Genomic DNA, 8,964 nt, shown 5'->3' with positions numbered 1-8,964 from the left:
GGAGGGAGGGAGGGAGGGAGGGAGGGAGGGAGGTTGATGACTGACTCTGGGGTAGGACAGAGTTGTAGGAAAATGAAGTAAATAAAGTCATTACCAGAAATGCAAGCTATGCAGGTCCACTCTTTAGAACACCCCTATTTTCTGGTATAGTCACTGTGTGCACTAGCATTCCCATCCTGAGGACAGGCAATGTGACATCCTCTTCACATCACAAATGCTAAAGAATGAACAAGTCCCATAGCAGGTGTCACAGATAAGATCTGTACCAGACCGTGTCTGGGTTCAGCTCTGCCACTCATCAGCTCTAGACCCCCGGGAAGTAAAGCAGTGACAGGTTTTAGTTTGGACTTGGTGCATCCTTCAGCAGTAAAGGCAAGCAGCCAAGAAGAGAAGGAAAATAGAGGGGAGAGGGCGAAAGCAGGAAGAGAGGAGGTGAAGGGGCACAGCGCTGAGGCCGACTGGGAACCTTGCCGAGGTCAGCCACCCAGAGGACTCATAGGTGACAACCCCAGACTCTCCACCCTGTGCTGTTTGTCTTTGACTTCCGTATTTTGTTCAACTATTTAATGTTTTTCTACAATCTGTAAAAGGCTATGCATTCCTGATGAGGGCAACAGCCTTTAGATCAAGGTAAAACGCAACCCAGATGAGAACAGTCAGCCAGGACACTAGACAGGCCCACGTGCAGCATAGCAGAAAAGACTCAATATATTACCACTCTGGGGACAGACGTAATCCACTAAGACTGTGGGGAAATCTGTGTTGAGGTTGGGACAAATACTAGTTCAACAGGTGCAGAAACATAAACTATCCAAGTCACATGCACACCTGGGACAGTGGTGGAGACTTTTCTCCTGGGTCTCCTGACCTTGAGGCAAACTATGGTCACTATATTTTCTACTGCTGGACCAGACAAGGAATGGCATAGTATCAAACCTCTTACACCCTGAAAGGCCGCACCCAAGAAATAAAACACAATCCCAAAACGAGGCTGGCATTAAGGGGTCTCTAAGAGATCATCCGCGAGTCAAAGTCTGTGTTTGTGACTTTCTTTTTAACACTGGTATTGAGTATTCAAATTGTATAATGGAGGGACTGAGAAACAACCTACCAGCTATTGCAGTTACAGAAAAGAATCCACGCACTTCAGAACACCACCAGAATGTCACCACCTCTATCTACCCCCCAAGCATCACATCGCATGGCATCGCATCGCACAGCTGCTGTGACCCAAACGCCCATAATAAAACTGTACTGCTGAAGGGGCTGTGGCTAGCACTGCGAACTCGGCAGTTCCATGGTAGCATGCTATACTTGCTTCCAGAATCATAAATCAGCTCTTTCACCCAACGCCATACTTGAAGGACAGGTCTTTGAAAGATCCAAAAGCTAAGACCTAGGTTTAGTCAGCCCCAATATTAGCTGGGACCTAAGAACTCTAGGCTTTCCTCACAGGAGCAAGAGATTTGTGTCTCACCCTTTCTTAATGATGACGTAATCAAAAGACATCACAGTTACACACTATATCAGGGGGCAAGTAATTCAGAAACAACAACAGCAGGAAATAATTCAAATACTCACTGGGTGAAAGGCCAAGGACAGAAAAAGCGCAAGAAACCAAACCTGTGTGACTGGCTCAGAAGCGCTGCTGGCAGGTGTTCTTAACTGTGTCACTCCCTGCCTCAGACACTCCACAGGACTAAACCATCCTGTCATCCACAGCTTGTCGCCCCCACATCCCCATGCTCTCCTGCATGCCAGACTCAAGCAAGGTTAAACTCAGACAGCTTAGAAAAAACTGCGTAGTCAGCCTGCAACACACTTCCCTGAGGGGCAGAGAAGTCCGGTGGCACTGGAACCTAGCCACGCCCAGTTCCCTGTCCCCTGCTCTAGGGACATATACTTCATTCTCTCTTCTTGGGAACAGCATGGGAACCCAAAACAACCAGTGGGGCACCTTTCAGATTTAAAGGTGAGTTAGCAGTGGTTCACCTTCAGGAAGACTGATGCTAAGCTAAAAACGCAAAGTAAAGCCATACAACTGCCAGCACATCACCCTCTGAAACCCGAGAGCCTTGCGAGCCTTGCGGCTGCCAGGCTCACCGCTCTGGGTTGTATAATTAATGTAATAAATACCACTCTGTAACTTCACACCTCTTTTCTGGTTGATAGAAATGTTTTTCATACCCACAATCACTCATCCTGTCACTGTGACCTTTCCTACACACTGGAAAACAAAAGCAAATGGCCCGCTCTGAGGGGAAATTACTTGTTCCTCTGAATACAAAGATGGAGTCTATTGCAGATTCCTTCATTTCCCACCCCAATTCCTGAGCATTACCATCTTAGAAATATTCTTTTGCTTAAGATTATTTGTTTTTAAATCTCAACCTTTTTAACTATTACATTTACTTGTTTGTGTAAGTATATGTGTTTGTGTGTGTACATGTATGTGTGCCTACACACCCGCGTGCATAGGCGTGTGACACAGTGTTTATAGAAATCAGAAGACAACTTTTCAGTTCTCTCCTTCCACCACGCGTCCTGGGACTTAACTCTCGTTGTCAGGTCAGGCAAGTGCCTTGACTTACCCTCAACAGCCCTCGGCTTTCTTTAAAAGTTAATACAGGAAGGGCTGGAGAGATGGCTCAAGGTTAAGAACACTGGTTGCTCTTCTAGAGAACCCAGGTTCAACTCCCAGTACCTAAATCGTAGCTCAAAACTGTCTATAACCTTAGTTCCAGGGCTTCTGACCCAACCACCCAGCCCCACAGACATTTATGCAGGCCAAACACCTCAATATACGTTTAAAAAACTTTTTAAATATGAATATTCACGTTTTTAAGTGTTGGTATAGGAGCTAGAAATGGCCTAGGTTAGGGGCACTTGCTGCTCTTGCAAAGAAAACTGAAACTCTGGTTCCCAGTACGCACGCGGTGGCTCAGTTTCAAGGGATCCTACATCTTCTTCTGACCTCATGGGCACCTGGCATGCACACAGTACACATACATAAAGGCAAAACACTCATGGACATGCAGTTTACAAATCTAAAATTAACAGTTTCAGTTCCCATTGAGCTGTCTCACGTTAGCTTCCCAGCTCCCAATGGTTTGTATTCTCAAACAGAATGCGCTAATTATAAAACTTTGCGTTCCACTTCTACCTTATGGAATGTATCTTCCTTAAAATAACCAACGATCAGGCCAGAAATGGGGGTTCATGCCTTTAATCCCAGCACTCAGGAGGCAGAAGCATGTGGTTATCTGTGAGCTTGAGGCCAGCCTAGTCTACATAGTGAGTTTCAAGACAGCCAGAGGCACAAAGTGAAACCCCCGTCTCAAAAAACGAATAAAAAAGAAACAAACAAAAAGGGTAATGGTCATTCATGAATACCCATAGTTTACTAATAGCAGTGTACTTAATGTATATATTGCCAGGAGAAAAATGGTAGGCTGGTTTACATTTTAAAAAAAGAAAGAACTTAAAGTCTGCCCAGTGGCCATCTGCTTCTTCCTGTGACAGGCAACATGCTTCCTTTCCTACTAAACACAGCCTTTAGAATGACAGGAACATCCCCCATCTTTGTTGGTACAAGCTAAGAGCCATCAAGTCAAAAGAAAAACTTCAGAAAACCTATTTATCCCTTAATCATACTTCTTATACTTTACTATAAAAAGCTGCTCAATTAAAAAAAATTATCTGTAATAAAAGTTGCTTTACAATTCCCACCTAGGGAAAGTGTTCAAAGAACACATAGTACAAGCTTACAATCCTGTCACTTAGGAAACTTAGGCAAGAGTTCAGATCAAGGCCAGCCAGCCAAGTACAAGAGACCCCAGGCTCAAAACAAAGCAATTTCCTCACTCCCTTCATCTCAGAACTTGTGAGGCAGAAGCAAGTGGGTGTCCGTGAGTTCTGGGCCACCAGGACTCAGTGAGCTGGGTCCCTGGAACAACCTGGCAGAAGACAAACAGCCCCTGCAGGTTGTCCTCTGACCTCCACCCGTGTGCCTGACATGTGTGCTCCTGAGAACAAGTTAGCCTGACCAGGGAAGACACATGAGATTGATTGCCCACATCATGAAGAAAATGACATTCCCGTGAATAAAAATCAATGGGCGCCAATAAGCAGTAACAGTGGTGGTGTTTGAAGAAAGGCACGCTGACTACTGAGCAGCCACAGGGTTCTGCAAACCCCTATAACAACCGTGCACACACGGGCAGTCCTTCCCTGTCACTGCTGGTAGCAGTGTGTCGTCAGGACGTTTCTTTATACCACTGATTTCCAAAGCATCTAAATTAGACTAACTGACTTAACATAGGAGAGAGGCCTTATCATTCTCTCTCCTTCAGATGTAAAATGTTGCTTATATTACACAAGGTTACAAATTTACCTAATTCCTCCCCAAACTGAACAGTACACCTGCGTTCTGTATGTCCTTCCCTTCTCCCCCTCTGCCACCAACTTCTTTCTTTTTTTTTTTAAGATTTATTTATTTATTATATGTAATTACACTGTAGCTGACTTCAGACACTCCAGAAGAGGGCATCAGATCTTGTTACAGATGGTTGTGAGCCACCATATGGTTGCTGGGATTTGAACTCGGGACCTTTGGAAGAGCAGTCGGTGCTCTTACCCACTGAGCCATCTCACCAGCCCCACCAACTTCTTTTTACTTGAAAATTTTCAGGGATAACCACATGGCATGTCTTCAACCAAAAGAAGTCCAGAGTCTGAAACATGTCCCATGCCAAAACTCTGAGATAGGGATACTCAATTTACAACACAGAGGTACTGCAAACAAGTGTCTCACAGTTTTTAGAAAAGGGCTGGGGGTAGAACAGCCCCTAGCATTGGGGGTGGGGTAGGACTAGCGTGACCTCCAGTGCCACAGAAAAAGCTTGAATAATAGATGCAGTATGTGTACGAGCATGCGCATGCTCACATTCCCATTCCCTGTTCCCATCCTTGGTTTTTTTTGTTTGTTTGTTTTTTGGTTTTTTTTGGTTTATTGAGACAGGGTTTCTCTGTATAGCCCTGGCTGTCCTGGAACTCTGTAGACCAGGTTGGTCTCGAACTCAGAAATCCGCCTGCCTCTGCCTCCCGAGTGCTGGGATTAAAGGCGTGCGCCGCCACGGCCCAGCTCCGTCCTTGTTATTACTGCCCCTGATCTTTCTGGCTGCTTACAGCCTTTCTGTAGACTGCCACCTTTGAGTAACGCCTTCCTCTTACAGCCTCACACCACTGCCAGGGCCTGCTTAGCTTTCCCTAACTTCCTGGAAGCTTCCTCTTCTCCCACGAAAGGGTCTGTTCAGTCTCTTGGCCACCTCTCCTGGTTCAGAGGCGACCTCAGCAACCTGCACCATCACAGAGGTCACCGGCACACAGGCGCTCACACCTTTCCATGCTCAGCCCTAGTTCTGAGAGCCATCTTGCCCACTGCTAGTTTGACATCACACCACGCTCTCTCGCTTACATCAGCAGCTCTGTGTACCCAAAACCTGGGCCTCCTTCATGCCCTACTTGTGCTTCACCAGTGACATTTGCCGTCTCTGGGGTAGCAGTGAGCCCTGGGGCAGGCTCTCAGGAGCAACATACACAGCTCTGCTTCTGCAGGGCATTGAGGTTTTCACAAGGGCACTGAGATCTACAGAGCAATGCTCAATTTTTCTGAGTCCATCAGCTTCAACTCAAAGCCTCTATTATGCCCTTGAGCATTATAAATCTCCCTGAGAGGGCTGCACTGTCAGTCAGTCAGCGAGCCAGCCAGCCATACCCTTATGCACAAATGCCAAAAAGACTGCCAAAAAGGCTACAGAAATGTCTGCTGCTGTCAGCGCATGCTGGTTATTTTCAGTGCATATTGAACCCCAACTTACTAACACCGATTTGCTTATGTCAAAGGCCACAAAGGATGCCTTATATTTCAATTTCCGTATTATTATTTGTTTAAACGTGGGCTGGCAAGATGGCTCAGTGGGCAAAGCCCCGCAAGTCTGAGGACCTGAGCCCATTGCTCAACCCTTACCTACATGGTGGGAGAGAGAACCAAACCCTGCAGACTGTCCTCAGACCTCCACACCCAGTGTGCCCACACAGAAACAGAGTGTGAAAGCCAGTGGAATTCTTCCAGAAGCTCCCTCTCTGCATTGGCTTTCTCATGACAGGGAACAAGGCTGAGGAGGCCTTTCCTGTGTGCTCACTGTGTGGTACAATAAAGCTTTCGCTCTGTACATCATTTACCACATCAGTACAGACGCTGGGATCTATGGACAAACCCTGGGATGGGGACTGAACACTGAATGCTGCAGCTACTAAGACAGCAGGCTGGGCTAGGCACAGTACCCCTTCCAGTGAGATGCCATTCCAGGACCCTCTTGCTCCTTGACTTCCTCACCAACATTTTTTACTTTAACAATTTTTTTTAAGGCTTTTGGGTAAGCTGGACATGGTAGCCCACTCTGTAACCCCAGAACTAAGGAGGCTGAGGCACAGTGAATGCTCAAAGCTAACCTGGGCCTCAGAGCAAGACACTGTCCCTAAACAAGCAAACAAACAGCGGGGGCTAAAAAGGACAGCTCAGAGGTTACAAGTGGGCTGCTCTGACATGGCAGCTAAAAACTGTCTGTAACTCCACTTTCAGAGGATCCAGCCTCTGACTTACACAGGCACCAGGCATAGACACAGTACACAAATACACATGCAGACACATCCATGCGCATCAAGTAAAAGCAAGCAACAGGAGTAATAGCACACATTAAAGGGGTGGACTAAGGGTCTTTGATGACATCTGTGACGATCAAACACATACATAAAACTCAAAACAAGGGCTGGTGAGATGGCTCAGTGGGTAAGAGCACCCGACTGCTCTTCCGAAGGTCCAGAGTTCAAATCCCAGCAACCACATGGTGGCTCACAACCATCCGTAACAAGATCTGACGCCCTCTTCTGGAGTGTCTGAAGACAGCTACAGTGTACTTACATATAATAAATAAATAAATAATAATAATAAAAAAACTCAAAACAATAAGGACCAATGGTCAGATGCTCCAGAAAGGCTGATACCCGTTTTTATCCATCCCACGGCCATAGAGCGACCCAAGCCACATTCTAGACCCTGATGTGATGCCTGGTCAGATAGCTATCAGGCTTTAGCAAAAGAAGAAAGGAGGCTGCAGAGACGTGTCTTCATATGGGGAAACTGGAACTGAGGGCCAGGGGAGCGTCCACGGGAGCCTTGGCACAGACCGGAGAGCAAGGCTCTCATGTCCACACAAAGGGCCAGGCTGCCAAGCAAACCAGGGAAGCGAATAAAGACGCTGAGAGTAGGCACTGCAGAGCTCCAATATCTGCGGCCCCTAACCATGCTTAAGTCACAAATTTACAGAGCCACAGCCCTTCAGAGCACCCAAACATCCCTCAAGCTGCAGCAACCCGCACCCATGTGGTACAGAGACATATATGCAGGCAAAATACATTTTAAAAGGTACTTAAACTAACCCCACCTCCTCCCAAATACAAAAATCTCCACAGGGGACTTGGACCACACTGAATGACAAGGTAATGTGGACTGCAGTCCACGTATGCACTGAGGAGCCATGAGTCCACAGGATGTAAATGACTAAAGAAGTAAAGTGAGAGATGTAAAAGGGAACAAGACAGGTCGAAAGGTCGAAAGGTCAAAAGGCACACTGTGCGAGCCTGGCCAGCTGACTTGTGTTCCACTCCTTGATCCCACAGTGGAAGAGAGAGCTGACTCCTAAGCCGACCCCCCCTCCAGTACACATCGTGCTCACAAACAATAATCGTTTCTTTAAAGTTAACTTATCTCCTGTGCAGAGCAACAAACCTGTGAAACAGACCGAGCTTCCATACTTAGGACACTAAAAAGTAGAAACAAAACGACAGGCGTAGCGGCGCATGCCTTTAAGACTGCAGTCCGGAGGCAGAGGCATCTTAGCTGTAAGTTCAAGGCCAGCCTGGTCTACAAACCAAGTTCCAGACCAGCCAGGGCTACCCAGTGAGACCCTGTCTCAAAGACAAAACAAAACAAAAAATTAAACAAAAAAACCATAATTAATAAAACCCATTTATGGAAAAGTTTTAAATAACTTTCTTCCAAAAGCCCAGTATAGAACTGAGGTTGGGGGTGGAATTTACAGTAGAAACATCGGTCAGCACTGCCTTGCGAGGTGACCAAGGTCAGCATTAAATAGGACAAGTCACGGCCAGAGTGTGTCCTATGATAATAGCACATCATCTCCAGCACAGCCTAAGCATCAGAAATGCCAACAAGGGACCTTCACAAAGTCCCTGACCATTCCTCAAAACTCTCATGGTCATCAAAACTGGCCAAGCTGGAAGAAGTCAAAGCCTAGAGACTTGAGATTGGACTGCTCCAGGAACACAAAGGACGTGAGATTAAAACAAAGGAATTCAGGGAAAGCACGAGCTTTGGTTAACTCCTGAGCAATATGGATGTTATAAACACTTAGGACCCAGAACTCTAGGTAAGGAAAGTGAAATCATAACCTTCTATCCCAAGAAAGGGAGGCGAAGGCCCTGGAAATGAGCAGTCACATCTAAAGCCGGCATAGCTGTGCTGTGTGTGTCTGTAATGCAACGGGAGGAGACATGTGGACCAAGAGTTCACAGCAGCCCTGACTAAAAACAGTGAGTTCAAGGTCAGCTGATACAACATGAGGACCTTGCCTCAAAAGACCAGGTATGGTTGTATAGGGCTTTCATCCCAGCACTTCAGAAGGAAGAGGCAGGGTGATCTCTGAGTTTGAGGCTATGCAGGTCTATATAGCAAGTTCCAGGACAATCGGAGCTTCAGAGTCCCTGACTTTAAAAAAAAAAAAAAAAAGTCAGACGTGGTGGCGCACGCCTTCAACCCCAGCACTTGGGAGGCAGAGGCAGGTGGACTTCTGAGTTAGAGGCCAGCCTGGTCTACAGAGTGAG

At 46.6% G+C, this 8,964-nt stretch overlaps 1 protein-coding gene across 6 annotated transcripts in view; it reads right to left on the bottom strand.

The window, feature by feature from the left end:
- The window catches only part of Znf532 (zinc finger protein 532), a 107,397-nt gene that overhangs the window by 63,786 nt on the left and 34,647 nt on the right, over positions 1 to 8,964 (bottom strand). Inside the window, exon 1 of one of the 6 annotated variants that reach the window (XM_029546832.1) lies at positions 1,582 to 1,625. The exons of the other annotated variants lie outside the window; for them this stretch is intronic. The gene's annotated coding sequence lies outside the window, so the exon portion shown is untranslated. Of the gene's footprint in view, positions 1 to 1,581; positions 1,626 to 8,964 lie in introns of those variants that run through there. 6 annotated transcript variants of the gene reach the window in all.

The sequence above is a fragment of the Mus pahari genome, chromosome 15 (genome assembly GCF_900095145.1).
Source record: "Mus pahari chromosome 15, PAHARI_EIJ_v1.1, whole genome shotgun sequence".
In the NCBI taxonomy this organism is placed as follows: Eukaryota; Metazoa; Chordata; class Mammalia; order Rodentia; family Muridae; genus Mus; species Mus pahari.
The sequence above is the reverse complement of the archived record's forward strand: the minus strand, read 5'-3'. Positions and strand labels throughout refer to the sequence as shown.